At 45.7% G+C, this 14715-nt stretch overlaps 1 protein-coding gene across 1 annotated transcript in view; it reads right to left on the reverse strand.

Annotated features, from left to right (window-relative positions):
- Positions 1-14715, reverse strand: part of ABCC8 (ATP binding cassette subfamily C member 8) — a 1237886-nt gene that overhangs the window by 46252 nt on the left and 1176919 nt on the right. The gene's annotated exons all lie outside the window — the stretch shown is intronic.

Raw genomic sequence — 14715 nt, forward strand, 5'->3', positions numbered from 1 at the left:
GAACAATATAACAACTAGGTCCTGCATAAGAGTGCCCTACAGGGATAGTGTTTATTTATTGTACATAATAAAATATGACAATTTCCCCAGCCCCCTAGGTTCAGAATTTATCTGGTGTGATCAATAGGGACTAGTCTGACTTTTTGGAGAATAACATGCAGATTTTGGTGCCTACTGACCTTTTGCCCTGTAAAATTCCGGCAGATACAATCAGATATTCAACAGATGGTGGCGGGAATATGAACTCAAATTTTACCATAATTTGTAATTCCGACACATGTGAAAAAAAGGTTTTTCCCACGGGTTGAATTGTTTCAGGCCAGTTGTAATCAGGGCCTTAATGTTTGTGCGGAATTGTTTCTTCTGAAGATATTTTAGCCCTAATTAATTATTCTCTTCAAAGCAACTGAACCCAAAAGCAAATCAATCAACTGTGGTATGATAGATTGTCTACAGAAGCAGAAGGAGTCACAGTTAGAAATGGAATGAAATACAATGAGCTGAACAATCTTAAAGATTTTGTCTATTTCATCCGTCTGAAAGTTCGGTTAAAGCTTTAGGGCCCTATTACGAGTTTTGGCGGTCCTGGAGCTGGTGGCATGCCACCGCTCTGCTCTAGAACCACAGACGCTCACCGCCAGCTGCCCGCCACATTTCAAGGCATTTTATGGTCTGGAGGTTTGGCGGAGTGGTGGTCCCCTGGCAGTGCTGTTAAAGGATCATTGTGAGCCTTAAACAGCACCATTGCAGGACCATCAGAGCACTTTCCTGCACGGGAAGTAATGCATCCCTTGTTATGCCGGAACTGGGGATGCAAAAATACAGGGGGGCACTACATGTGCTCCGCTATAGACAGCCCCATGCACAGAGGCACAAGGGAGCCCTGTAGGGCCCGGTTTCTTGACTCATCTCCACCCTATTTATAGGGATGTAACCGACATGAAAAGGGGGGTGGTGAGGTAACTCAAAACATGCTCGGTGGTGCCGTTGTGGCACCACCAGCATATTTTGGCCTTGAACCACTACTAGACCGTCACAGGATCCTTGAACCGCAGTCCCGCAGGCCAGTCCCGCATTGAGGCTGTGGTCGGACTGCCACCACAACTACAGCAGTCCCATAGACCGCCATAGTCGTAATAAGGCCTTTAGAAATTTGGGCTGGAAGAAAAGAGAAGAAAAAAAAGGAAATATGGTTTGGAACATTTGAAAACCTGATGTTATGCACAAACATTTTCAGGCAAAAGAAGGTCCTGGAGGCTAGGGAAGGGGGTTGTAGAATGATACGGTTTGAGAGGAGTGTTAATCTAATCGGTTGCAAAGGCAGGTTAAAGCACTAAGCATTCATGATAGGGATGATGTGGAAGAAAAAAATGCTAAACACAAGTTATATAATATTGACAAATTCTAAAGTTCAGGCAAAAAGAACACAACAAAATTGATACATGTATTAATGTGCATTAATACAAATACAAAAACATGAAGATTTATCAAGACACTATATTTAAATTTTCGAATAATTTTTTATTTAGTCAATATCAAAATATATTTTAAATAATTTGTTAAACATGTTAATACATAAAACACAATACAACAACATCACATATCCAAGAAAGACAAAAAAATGTACAATCATATATAATACATAAAATCAACTGATTAACTTCATTATATATTGAACACAAATAAGGGAAAGCAGATTAAGTCAAACGCCAAATAAGGGTCTAGAGTATAGAAAAGCATGTATTGTGGTAAAAAATGTCTCACATGATGGACCCTACAATAAAAAGATGGGCATTAAAAGCCTGAAAGATGGAATGGAGAATGGAGAAATTTGAATTACTGGTTCAAGTGGGTGAAATCTTCAAGCAGCAACCACAATGCCTATCAGGTGAAGTCACAAGCAAACCCCAAATGAACCTGTGTTTAACCTTCTGGTGGCTTAGACAAAGCAGTCAGGCTTAACTTAGAAGCAGTGTGTAAAGTATTTATGCCGCACTCCAAACTGTAATAAAGTAAAAATACAACACAAGAAAAATACCACACCAATTTAGAAAATTAGAGTAAAATGAATAAATCATTTGAGACCAAACCAACTAAATTCTAAACTGTAGAATCATAGCTAGGCAAAATTTAAAGATTTAAGTGAAAAGAGTGCCTAAAAGCACAAAGCACTAAAGGTGGTTATATGGTTGCGCCAGTCCGAAGCAAAGTCACAAATTCAGGCCGACCGCAATGGAGCAGAGGCTGAATACAGGGGCCCAGTTACCTAGATTCTGGTTGCAGAGCATTGCTAGATCCCAAATTTAGAATGCATTGTGCAGTGGCTAGCAATGCGATGTTCCCCATAGTCGCTGAAGATGCTATTGACGGAGACTTGAGATACGAAATCCTGCAGCAGAGATGCATCAGGCAGCAATGATTCTGATGAGCTGTGGGCTATGATGCTGGTCTTGTGTCAGGGATGCATCGTGCTGCAGCGGTACTGATGAGAAGCTGCAAGGAGATCTGTCGCACTGCATCAGTTCTGCCCAAGAGATAACAGCTGGGATGGCAGAGTATCTTTAGGACTACTTCCAAGGGCTCAGGACTGGGGTGTAACCACTTCAGGGGCAAGACTCGCAGCAGGCAGAATCCCAGTGCTAGGTTCAAAGTGGTTGGGCCTTTCCTGTCTCTGAGACTCTGATCACGAGGCCAGCCAGCTAGCTGTTGGAGTCACTCTGGTGGTTTTGGGTCTAAAAATACAGGTCCATTCCTTCATATTCAGGCAGCAGGGCAGCAGAGAAGCCACCCTTCTTGCAGCAGAGCAGCACAGCAGTCCTTCTGAATCTTCCATGGATCCAAATGTGCCCTGACGAGTTGGGTCTAAGGGTCCAATATTTATACTTTGTGCCACCTTTGAAGTAGGAGATGGTTCTGGAGGTTTCCACCCGATAGGTGTTTGGAATTTTCTTCCACCATGATCTGGCCTCCGCCCTATCTGGGGGCAAAAACAACTAGTATCAAACCCATTGTGAGGGTGCTGAGGCAGAGCCTTTGTGATGCGAAAGTGTGGTAGATGAGAGCTCTGCCCCCTCATCAAATCAGGGATGGCCCCCGTCTTGCCAGTACCTATTACCGCTTTACCCTGCTGTCTGGGAGTGATACACAAAGACCGACTGCAAGCTACACCTAGCCATGTGACCCAGGATACAGGCCTCAAGACCAAATAATTGGGACAAAGAAATGCCAACTTTCTGAATATCAAGAGTGAAGATGAAAGGATGCACTCCTTCCCTTTCATGTTAATTAGGATAAACTTGATGTAAACAGCAAAATTACTGCATGCGAACAGACATTGATCTGTCCCAATGATCACTGTTCTGTAGAAGAATTGCCAAAAAGGAACGTGCTTGCGTTCCTGCCTGTCGCACTGCAAAAACAGCAATATTTCCAATTCATAAACCGCTTTTTAAACTCTGATTTTATTTTTCTTCCTATTCAAGGTGAACCAAACTGTAATCTTAACCTTCATCCAAAATTAATCCGAACTTCCAGCATCACGACGAAAAAAGCGTAATTGCAGCATGATTCATTAGTAAACTTTTTCAAATGTTTCCTGCATGCCCTCTGGACCTTCAACAGCAACATGTTTGAATGAATCATGCACAACAAGTTGGCTCATCAAAGATGTTTATTTCTAAACACCCAATGCATTCCAGGCCACAGGGGCCCTTCCTCAGGGGTCACTGCAATGATAATGAAACAGACGTCTCAACCATCTTAACAAAACTGGTAGTATGCAAAGCACAATATCATATTTACAAAGAAAAATCGAAATAAAAAAGTGAGTGAAACTAAACACCCCTTCATATGGCCTTATGATAATCCTTGCTGACAATCGTAAACTAAATGCCAAATGTTAATTCTGTCCCTCCACCCGATAATCCATTGCTAACACTCGAAATAATAAAACACATGCAAGCCAATAATTGTCCAAAACCTTCCACGCACTGACATGAACAACCCGAAATACAGCCATCCTTAAACCTCCCACTTAGAATGAAGCAAACCCCATAAGTACGTGATAACTGATAAGCTTGTAAATCACCTTTAAAAGCCGAAGCCGGCAGTCTCATCTAAACGCTCCATATCCTTTGTCACAACCAGCATTCAGTATAACTCGCGCTTTTCAGGGCGTTGTTTTATAAACGCATAGCCTCCTAGAAACGGGTGTGTTTAAACCCCGTGACCTAATCCAGTGAAAGTTCAAATGCTTAAAGAGACAGCTTCCTTTTGGAATTCATTAAACAAATGCTGTCTTTTTTTCAGCCCTTGCCATTACATCTACCCCAATATCCACCAGCCACCCATGCACCCCAAACATCAGTCACAAACCCTACATGCAGCAAATATACTACCACAAATGCATAAAAATAAACAAGATGATGTGCAATTGTCATTCTCTTGCCACATTTCCGTAATCGTAAATTATAGGTGGAGTACTTTGTTATATTGATTAAATGAGCTAAGAGCCTCTTTCACTGGTAATTCCTATTCTTGGTAGGAGGGGTGTATGAGTCAAGAGGAAAGTCTTTGTAGGAAATATGGAAGGATTCCTACTAGTTCAGTTCTACCTGTTCTACCAACCGCTCCAGAGATATATCCAATGATGTTTATTTCAGGAGGGAAGATTTTCGCAATAGGGCATTTTAAGTTTCGAAGGTATATGATTGATTGGTTGATAGTGACACTATACTTCTAACTTTAAATAATGTTATTCTTAAACCTCTTTTCTGCTCTTCCCTGCTACTTGGCCAGACTCCTTGTCCTTGGCAATAAACCTACCTTTATGTGTGGAACTATAATGCCCGCTACGCTCCTCTTCGCACCGCCGCATCACAACGCACACTTACTGCCAACCAGCCACAACAGGAAACTCTAACCCCACCCTCAATCCCTCCTTCCAACCGCCACACATCCCCCAGCTACCACCTCCCACAGCCCCCTACAGAAAATACTACCTCGCCTTCAGGAACCCCCCTCCCTACGAGCCTCATCCCAGCTCTCAGTCACTCAAAGCCTTCCCCTGTCCCCTCCCCTCCCCTTCCTCCGTCCTCTCCCCTGATCCCTCAACCCCTCAACCTGAACCACAACACGCTTGGCGTTACCCTAGATGCCCCCAACCCCTGCCTCAATTCCATGTCACGACGCCTTGCGGCTCTGGAAAACCAGATTGACGCAATCTCCCAGGGCTTAATGGAAATCCTCTCTAACCTAGGTATAGCCCGCAGACCCTCTAAATGCCCTCCGCTGACTGCCCACATCGTCAACGCTAACAGCACCCCTAGGCCCACAGAAACCCCTAGTACCCAGCTTCACGGCCCCCCTACAAGGTCTTGGGATTCTGTCCACAGCAGACCGCAAAAACCGGAGTCCCCTTTCCTAGGACCAAGACTCATACTCTATCATATACTCCATCAGACACTCTATCAGACACAAAACACCTGACCTCAAGGCCTTTCAGAACAGAAGCACCAATGTCAGACAGTGAAGCAGCCCTACTAGCCGCTGCATACGACACTCCCACCTTAGATTCTCCCAAATCCAAAATCCAAGTAATCACAGGTCACCGGAAAGACCTTCCCAGCACCAAACCACAGAGACACCCGATCCTCACCGCCATACCTAGGGAGACTAAAGATAAATCTGCCAGTAATCAGGAGCAATTCTCCAATTGCTTACTAATCAACTGCAGATCGGCCTCACTTCACGAAATGGAACTAGCTGAAGCTATCCTCACTCATGATATTGACATCGCGTTCCTCACGGAGACCTGGCTTAATAAGATATCTCCTCCCTGCCTAGATTTGCTGGTACCACCTGGCTTCTCCCTCATTACCAAAGACAGGTTAGAGCAACGTGGAGGAGGGGTGGCTATCATCCACAAGCTTGTACATTTCTGAAACCACCTCCTTCGATTATGATTCATTTGAATGCTTATCTGCCATCATCAAGACCAAAGATAAGGATTCTTTACTGTGTAACCTGCTCTATCACCCCCCTGGCAGAAACAACGCTTTTGGAGAACAACTATCTGACCTGATAGCACAAGGTGCACTCAACGACTCCAATAACCTAATTCTTGGTGATGGAACAAGACACACAATCCTCTAATCCAATCGCTATCCAGCCTCCTCTATGATAACAACCTTAAACAACACTGCACTGAGGAGACTCATTACAAAGGAGCCACATTGGATGCCATAATTTCTCAAAAGAAATCTATCACGGTCAACCACATCCTTCCCGTCGACTGGTCAGACCACCACATGATCTTATTTCATATCAATCACCCCATTATCTCTCATAAACCTCCTCAAGACCCCCCCAAATGGATGAGAAACCTCTCCCAAGTACCCCTGGATATCCTGGAAGGTCAGTTAAGCTCTCTTCTACCGGTCAACAAAGCGCACCTTTCCACCAATGATCTCACCGACTGCTATAATTCTGAGCTAGTGTCCATACTCGACAAACTAACGCCACTAAAGCTCAAAAGAAGCAGAGCTATTCCATCCAGAACATGGTTCAACGCTGACCTCAACGCAGAAAGGAGAATCCTAAGAGCCAAAGAAAGAAAGTGGAGAAACAACCCAAACGCCATCCTTCGCGACCAACTGAAATCAGCCCACAGGAAACACAACAACCACATCAAAAACAAGAAATCCAGCTTTTTCCGCGAGGCACTGGACAAAGCCAAAAACAGACTGAAGGAGCTTTACAGCATCATCAGACAGCAAACCTCCAAGCCACTGTCCTCATCTGTGCAGGCGTCCAAAGAACTATGCGACAATTTCGCCCACTTCTTCAACGATAAGATCACAAGAATTGAACTATCACTTGACATCAACAAATCACACCCCAAGAAGATCAGCACAGCTGTACCTCAGGCCCTCTCTCCCGGCTCTTCGATCACCCCCTGGCTCAGCTTTCGCCCCATTCCAGAAGCAGAGATAATCTCGCTGATCTCGTCCTCCAAACCATCAGCACATATCTCAGACCCCATTCCTCCCTTACTAATCAAGAAAACGAAGCACGATTTTGCAACAATATGGGGCAAAATCATAAACAGCTCCTTAAAAATTGGAGTGGTCCCTGACTGCCTAAAAATGGGGCAAGTCACCCCCTGCTGAAAAAACCCGGTCTTGACTCAACAGACATGACCAATTTCAGACCAATATCTAACCTCCCTTTGCTCTCTAAAACACTTGAACGCTGCGTACTTCTGCAACTGACTCAGCATCTGGACAACATCAATCTCCTAGACCCCCTCCAGTCTGGCTTTAGACAAGGCTGCAGCACAGAAACAGCGATGCTGAACAGCATAGATGATATCCACGGATCTCTTGATTCAGACAACTGCTGCCTCCTCATTCTCCTTGACCTCTCTGCAGCATTTGATACGGTGGACCATAAACTCCTCATCAAGGCTCTTCAAGAAAGTGCTGGCCTCGGCGAGGTAGTTCTCAAATGGTTCTCCTCATTTATACACAATCGAATGCAAATATAAAAATTAAGGACGTCACATCCGAAACCCAACAAGGGCGTCCCCCAAGGATCGGTGCTCTCTCCTCCGCATTTTAACATCTATATGGAACCACTATCCAAGCTACTCAGGAAAGCCAACATCTGCTTCCACCTCTACGCGGACAATACACAAATCTATCTGTGACATCCATAGACTAAATGATGTCCTGAAAGATGTTCAAGAATGGCTGACAAACAATCACTTGAAACTAAATGCAGACAAAACCGAGACACTCCTCATCTCGAACAAGGAAGACAACCCGCAAATCACCGAATGGCTAAAAGCAATCGATGCGCTCAAAGGGAATTTTACTCTAGCGGACTCTGTTAAATCTCTTGGCATCACCATAGACTCCAAACTAAACATGATAAAACACATCAAGAACTCGGCCAAAAGTGCATTCTTTAACCTGAGACTTCTGAACAAAATCAAACCCTACATTCCTTACAAGGATCTCAAACTGGCCACTCAATCTCTGTTACTGTCAAGAATGGACTATGGGAATGCAATCCTAACAGGTATTCCTAAATCGAACTTGGCACCGATCAAAACAACATTACATGGGGCAGCCAGAATGATCACCAGCATCAAAAAATCTGATCACATCTCCCCAGCACTCAAAGAACTCAAATGGCTTCCAGTAGAAATGCGAAGTAACTTCAGAATGGCCTGCCTAACCCACAAAGCCCTCCATACCGGCAAACCCGAATACTTGGCAAAAAAACTCAAAAAAGCAGGCCAAGCCAGGAATCCAGGAATCTGAGAAGTTCTAACTCCTTCCTGCTCATCCTACCTAAAACCAGAAAGAAAAGAACAGCGGACTGCTCTTTCACGGAAACACCCCCAAAATCTAGAACTCCATCCCCCCGCATATCAGAACTATACCGTCTTTTGTGGAATTCAAAAGCCAACTCAAATCCTTGTTCCTTATCCGCTCCCTTGGTTGTGGATAACTCGAGCCAGAAAGCAACCCCTGAACTATGCGACTACGCTGAAACCTGTAACTAAAGAAGTTCTGCAGTACAATTATGTTCCGCTCACTATGACACTCATTGACTGTTAATACCTTTCATATGTCATGTCTCTGCTGATTTTATGTCATTCTCTTACTGTAAAGCGTTCTGTTACCTCCGCGTTTTGACAGCGCTACAGAAAACTTCCTAAATAAAATAAAAATAAAATAAATAATTTCCTTGCTACCCTCTCTCTAGAAACAGGTATGCATATTGAAGCTAAAACCTTATGATTTAGTAACATGGATGGTGAGGAACTTTCATCATTACAGGATTTTCCTCCAGTTAAGAGATGTTTTGAGTGTTTTAACAATCTGTAGAGATTTGTTTTTGTTTCTTTTTTGGTTCTAGAGTTCCTTGGTGACTGTGGCCCAGGGCAGTACTTTTGCCTTCTCAAATTTATGTGATTTCATACTGGCCTCTGATTCACAAACCAGGCACTTCAATAAGGTGACCCACACATTTGGATGTTGAGGTGGGCAAGTCTGCCTTTAGCAGGAAGAGCCCTGCTTCTTTTCCCCACCTTTATTCTTTGTTTGTTGGCATTTCCCCACTAAGGAAGGCAAGCGAACAGACTTCTTGCGAGATTAACAAGGGATGCCCTGAAATGATTTCAAGGGCTCTAATGCACTTTGAGTAGGTAGAAGGATTCTATTATGATGCATTTATCTAGAGGTGACGCGCCAAATAACTTCACGACAGAAAGCAGAGTTACTTGATTGATGTCTCTCATAACAGCCCTAGAAAGCACCTGGCACCCACATACAACCCTCACATTCCAAAGAGAATGTAGAACACTTACACGCAAAGCATTCCGTGAACACTTTGCATGAGCATATTTAACCAACCTTACAACATGGTAATACATAACAACATTACATTAACACAATTTACCACCTTAGAGCACTTTGAGACTGCAGCTGGGACTATTGCTCAGAGGTGTACCTAAAGATGCATGGCAGGTAGCAATGGGAGGAGTTATTAGTGCTGTGATGTAATCAAAATTAACCTGCATCATAGCCCCAGAAAACAGGTGCTATGGGGATGCTATTCTATTCTCTTACAAAACAGAAAACAGAACATGTGAGATTCTTGTGCTCATATGCAGTGAACACTTATCTCACTTGTGAAAGAGGGAGAGGGGGTTGACATGGTTTTCAGGACTCCAGTAATCCAAGAACTGCTTAAAAAGAAGAGAGAACTCAATGGTTAAAATGGCAATAAGTAAGAGAGGTAAACATGTAGCAAGTAATATAGGGTGTAGGATTGGGAGCAGAGAAGCCGCAAGTTATTTGTGTCTTTAGTGACAGATCAGCCATCTCTACTACCTCTGCTGTTTTTACCTCCGTTACTATCTCTTCCTTACAGGATGACAGTCTGATGACGCAGCCACTACTTCCCTAGTGTGCTATAGATGAGACAGAAGGTAATAAATATCAAGCAGCATTTTTGGGTCTAGGATTGGTCATTGCATAAAGCTGAAAGGTGGCCGGGGCCCCTGAAATAGCTAAATAATGAGCGGGTCTAGACTGCAGCAGGATTCTGGAAACCGATTAATGAAATGAGAGGTTGTCCTAAGAAACATGATCGAAAATGGGGCTGGGGTTGGATGAAAACATTTACAATGTTAAGTAATGATGATATCCAGAATGGATTAAAATATAAGAGAGATGTAATGTGTTAGATATGACATCCTTGGTCTTCCCCAAACATTATGCCTTCATGGCCTGATTTTGCTGAACTTGTCTCTCTTTGTATTAAGACTCTGTGCACTTGTCCCCCCCTAACCAGGGCTAAACTGCTTGTGTTCTCCCCCTAAATGGTAAAATGGGCGTACACCTAATTGGCACATATAATTTACTTGTATGTTCCTAGTAAATGGTTACCTGTACCGATGGCTTGTAAATTAAATGCTACTAGTAGGGTGCAGCACTCATTTTGCCACCTACTAAAGTACCCATTTAAAATATGTCTCATGCCTGCAACTGCAGCCTGTAGTGCATTTTTTTTAATTTCAAGTCGTTTTTTATTGAAGAGTACAAAGAGTACAAAAATACTGCAGTTCCAGTCCGGGTTTTGCGGTGAGAGGAAGCAGGCACAGCAGCAGGAGAAGGGGAGAGCAGCAGCGACGGTTGCTGTAACGGGCGCCAGAAAGCCGAAAAACCCTCCCGGGACAGAACCGGGGCTGACTCGACAGACTCCGAGCACCGCGAAAGTATCCTGCAAAAGTACCCCGCATCACCCTCCGAGTTAGGGGGTCTGGCAGGCGGTCACGCTGGTGCCGCGCCGGGGGCCGCGGAGCTGTGAAGACGCGGAAGGAGCTCCCAAGAGTCTGCAGCTCGGGAGGCCGGCGGTGCTGTACCAGTTTTCCCCTCAAGAGAGTGCGGAGACCGAGCCTGCAGCTTCGCTCGACAGCAGGAGGCAGCGCCTGAAACAGAAAAGCCTGAGGATCTTTTGACAACTACCACAGCCCTTCCCGAAAAAGATCTCAGTGCGGAAAACAACCAGCAAGCACCTGAAACAGCACATCCTGAGAATCCTTTGGCAACTACCACTGCCCTTCCTGAAAAAGATTTCAGTGTGGAAAAACCCCAGCCAGGAGTGCTTACTGTGATCTGGCGAGGACAATTCAGGCGAGGACGCCAGAGGACGCCAGAACGCCAGAACGCCATTCCACAGCCGCGGCTGCGGCACCCGGTCTGCGAAAGGCCTGTGAGAGGGCTAAGAACTCCGTTGGATTGAGCCGTGCTGAACTGCATCGAAACGCAGGTGAGGGGCGAGGCAAGGGCGAGGTGCTTTAGGCACGGATTCAGGACTTGGGGGCACCAGGGGGCGCACATTTCTCAGAATAAACCCCCTGCAAAACTCCGCAAAAATCCTGCAAACCCGGTAAAACCCTGTGAAAACCTCCTACATAACAAAAGAAAGAAGAAAACAGGCACAGGACTGGTCCAAGGTGCTAGCGTGGTGACCACGGCGGCTGGCAGGTGTGAGCGCTGCATCAAGCGCTGTGATAACTACGCCTGCTAGCAGTGCCTGGCCCCTCACGAAAACCATCAACAACATTAAACGACATCTAAACGTCAGAGCCAGAGTGCGGTTGGTAGGCTTGAGCGCTGTGTCTTGCTTTGAGCGCTGCAATAACAACGCCACCACCGATACTGCTCAGTTCATACATCCGGGTCTCACCCTATTGAAATCAGCCTTGAACTATAGGGGAATTGGAGCGTGTGAGGATTACGAGCAGAGGGAGGGCAGCGCACTGGCCCACCTTCGAGATCCTTCTAGTGGAGCACGATAGCTCGCTCCCTCACCGCCCTACTACCCCGCAGTATCCAACTCAAGCAGTAGAAAAATACACACCTAGCAAGAAATTACAGGAGAAATAATGAGGACCAGAAACTCTTCCTTATTACAGGCACAGACACAGGCAAAACCTCGCCCTCACAGATCGGCCCGAAGACGGAAGGCTAAACTCTTCTACCCCCCAGGAATGGGGGAGCTCCACCCCGGGTCTGTGCTTTTGGAGGGGGCCCTTGCGGATTCATCTGGAGTCACCGGAGCTACACCAACACTCCCAGGCTCATTTGTGGTCCCCCCAACTTTGTCAGTGTCACCGAGTTCTGTACCACCGCAAATAGGGGAAGAGGGGAAGAGCCATTCCTCAGCTAATTTGAACTCCCGCCCTGGTGCCTTCACAGCCGCCATTGGGCTCTCAGGGAGCAGAGACATAAGATCTTTCTTGTTACCTTCGGCAACAGGCTCGGTAGCACCTTTCAGGCCTCTGAGCTGCTCATCAACTACCAAAGCTGCCGTACAGAGCCCGAGATCCACCGCGGGGCAGGCACCAGGGCCTCCCCTATCACCAACAATAATCACTCTCCAGGGAGCAGACTTCCACAAGCTAGTGTCAGCTGACAATGCAGTATTGAGCCTCGAGTATGACAGACCAACATCTCCATCCCAACAAACATTAAAAAACCTTCAACTCAATACGTCATCATATGAGCCTCGGGAGGTGAATGTTGGCAACGAACCCCGTTGCAGTGCATCAGCAAACAGAGAGCATATACTAGATGATCCCGGGAGCCGTAAGGTCCTTGATGAAGGAGGAGCAACCATTGCACCACCGGCCGGGCAGTCCCAATCCCCAATTTTGTTGAGCTGGAGCCCGCCAAATCAAGATAAAACGTCTCAGCGTTCACCTCCGACACGTGGAAGGGAGGTCTCCCCTCCAGTTTTTGTAGACCATCTAACACTGATAAATGAGACCCTCATTTCCATGACTGGAGCAGCAATGATGCATGCCGACAAGCTTGATGCCCAGATTGATATTTTACAAACAGTGGCAAACCTAATTTCAGGGGTTGATGCTAAACTGGATCACTTGAACTCCCTGATTCGTAGAGCTCAGGAGAGCTCATATCTCATGTCTGAGCCTTGCAGTTGCGGTCCAATTTTAAAAAACCTGGAAAAACTTCCGTATATTATGTCTACCTTAATTGAAGATCTTAAAATCGACGCTAGCAGGAACAAGGACTCAAACACAAAGGCATCAGCGTCTGATCCTTCTATAAAAGAAAGCTTAAAAATCTCTTTACCAGATGGCACAGCAACATATAATGAAAAACAATCTACTGGGGTCGGGCCCATACCAACGAATAACGTAAACACCAGAGATGCTGTTTCAACTACACACCAAAACTTTGAACGGCAGCAGGCTCCTACTTCGCCCTGCTCAGACCCTCAAAAGAATCTTTCGAGGAAAAATAAGAAAAAATTAAAAAAACTGAACAAGGAGATTAAAAATAAATCTATACGGGAATGGCTGCAGCCCGGCCGCCAGACGCAAGGTCACACAGAGCCAGCGGAAACGATTGAGCCAGAAGCTCCCCCCTTAATAAAAGAATGTTTGCTTCCAAAGCAGGAAGTCCCACATTTGCCCAACCCAATAACAAATCAAGGTTTGGCTGTCTCTTCGGTGGCGCATCGACCAGCCCCATTAATACTGACCACAAACCCAGTAAATGATCTACAAAATACAAACGCTATTGATGCGAACCACTTTCGCATTACTGATCATGGTCATCCGTTAGCTGCTATTCCATTAATGCTGACGCAAGGTGCGCCTCAAGTGTCACGGGCTGTTTCGGATACTAAGGGCATTGAAAACACTTGGTTTAACAACGGGTCCCCCAGCTTCCCAAACACGACGGCCTCTGATCAAGTCATGGGGGGAATACGGCATATAGATGCCCCTTCATTGGGCCTCCCACAGCCAATAGAATCTGGCACTCAGGCCACGGACTCAGCTGGCAACTTAAATCACTCACAAATGCAGGATCGGGAAATATTACTATACCCAGAATATGTCTCGCAGGGGAGGTGGGACATCCTCAATCGTAGCAACCTCCTGATCCTTTGTGCAAACATCCCAGGGCTGGAGGGAATAAAAACTGCAGACATCGAAACCATCTCCTTCCTACCGCCTGACGCGGAAGAGATAAATGAAACTACAGAGGTAACCTTCATGAGTTCGGCCATGGCTGAGGCTTTAAAAAACCAGCACATGCTACTGGAAAGCTGGGGCATAAGGATAAAACCGAAGTGTTCACAAAAATATCCCTGGATCTTAAAAACACACTCTGCACACCCTTTGATGGGAAACATGGCCCAGTCAGCTGGAGAGCTTCCCCGCCTGTACGCGCCCCACAAGGATGCCCCAGATTTGGCGCCTACATTTCAGGGGCTCAAAGGGGTTACAAATTCTGGTCACCCCACCAGAACGCCAATTAAGATCACCAGGGACCTAATCCAGGGGACACGCAAATGCGCAACACTGGGTCCTGTGAACAAAGACTGGTCCTGGCTCTCGCTTGCTTTAAACTCCAAGACCTAATGGATCGTGCCTTAATGCCTGGGGTTATTTTCCACGACGCACGAAAAACTTAGACCTGAAACCCACAGAGAAGGAATGGTCTCCGGTGAATCTGAAAGTCATGTCTTGGAATGTTGCCGGCCTTAGGCGGTTGCTTCTTAAACAAAATGCGCTGTCATTTATGGAGGAAGCCGATATAATTTGTATACAAGAGACTTGGCAAATCCACCCTCTCTCCCTGAGAGGATACGCTGAGTATG

This window comes from Lissotriton vulgaris, chromosome 2_1 (assembly GCF_964263255.1).
Source record: "Lissotriton vulgaris chromosome 2_1, aLisVul1.2, whole genome shotgun sequence".
NCBI classification, from domain to species: domain Eukaryota; kingdom Metazoa; phylum Chordata; class Amphibia; order Caudata; family Salamandridae; genus Lissotriton; species Lissotriton vulgaris.